The 1,550-nt window shown below is 39.8% G+C and overlaps 1 pseudogene; it reads left to right on the top strand.

Moving 5' to 3' along the window:
• LOC103068663 (NADH dehydrogenase [ubiquinone] 1 alpha subcomplex subunit 12-like) overlaps nt 1-438 on the top strand; it is a 903-nt pseudogene extending 465 nt beyond the window's left edge.
• Nucleotides 439-1,550: the final 1,112 nt, after the last annotated feature.

Raw genomic sequence — 1,550 nt, 5'->3', positions numbered from 1 at the left:
TTTTTGCGGTATGCGGGCCTCTCACTGTTGTGGCCTCTCCTGTTGCGGAGCACAGGCTCCGGACGCGCAGGCTCAGTGGCCATGGCTCACGGGCCCAGCCGCTCCACGGCATGTGGGATCTTCCCAGACCAGGGCACGAACCCATGTCCCCTGCATCGGCAGGCAGACTCTCAACCACTGCGCCACCAGGGAAGCCCTAATTAATTTTGAAAAACACATTCTGGGTTGTGGATGGAAGCATGGCGCCCCCCTGAATGGCATCGTTGGCTTCACTCTATGACTGATGATCCTCTAACAACAAAACCACCTACTGCTAGTAAATTCATTTGGACAAACCATAAATTCAACGTGAGTGGCACTCCACAACAATATGTACATTATTCCACCACTAGAAAGAAGATTCAGGAGTGGGTCCCACTTTCAACACCTTACAGGTAAAGACAATGAAAAACAATTATATGTAAAATATGGGGCTTTTCCTGTAATAGTATTTTTACTGCTTACTGTTAACTTGATTAAAGTTATTTGATCAATCAATAAATAAGTAAATTCAAACTGAGAAATTTACATTCTCTTTATTCCTTTTACCAAACTCCATATCCTAGTTCAAGAAAATAAGCTTTCAGGAGTGGGTTTTTTTTTTTTTTGGAACAACTTAAGTGGCAAGTCCAAAATCAATTGGTTCTGACACAACAGTGATTTTGATGAGTTAACTGCCAATAAATATACCATATGGATGAAATTTTTCCTGAAATGCATGTGGGTATGTTTAAGGGTAGAGCACTCGGGGCAAAACATATTCCAAGCTTTTCAAAAACCCATATATTTGCAAAAATCATTTGATGCATTTTTTTTTTTTTTTTTTTTTTTACTGATTCAAAATCTAGCCTATTTCAAGGACAAAGAATTCCTGATCTTTTCTAGGCACCTTTACTCTGTTTCTATATGAGCACTTTCCTTACCATCCTCAGAGAGGGAAAATGTCCAGCTCCAGAAACTAGGAGCTTATTCACGTCCTCAAGTCTACAAGCAAAGCAGCAGGCTGGGAAAAAGAGACACTGAAATTCATTTCCAGTGGAGTGGCTGATGTTGGGCTACTCTGTTCAACTCTAGCAGCCCGCAATTGCTCTGGTATTTTTCTTTAGCCACACCATCCTATTGATTCATATGGAGTTTAGGGTCAAGTCTTTTCTCCTGAACTGCTATCAAGCCAAGTTTCCCCAATCCCACAATGGAAACCATCACTGAATTTTGAATTTAAATACAGGAACATATAGTTATCCTCCTTAACCTTTATCTTGTTGGTTTTGATTCACTGCTTTAGTATATTAAAGTTATTCTGAATCCTAACTCAGTCAGACATTCAGGAGGAGTTACAATATACAAGGACATCTGAATCTAATGTCAGTGCATTTAGTGTTTAGTCTGTTATCAGTGGTATTCTAGATAAGATTCAGAATCCTTCTCAAACAGTGTTTCAATCCCTGCTACCAATTATTCTGGGTTGACATTTGAGATCACATTTATTCACTGTGCCTGGTTTAGATATT

Source organism: Lipotes vexillifer, unplaced genomic scaffold (assembly GCF_000442215.2).
Source record: "Lipotes vexillifer unplaced genomic scaffold, Lipotes_vexillifer_v1.1 scaffold99, whole genome shotgun sequence".
NCBI classification, from domain to species: Eukaryota; Metazoa; Chordata; class Mammalia; order Artiodactyla; family Lipotidae; genus Lipotes; species Lipotes vexillifer.
This window is presented reverse-complemented; position numbering and strand designations above follow the sequence as displayed.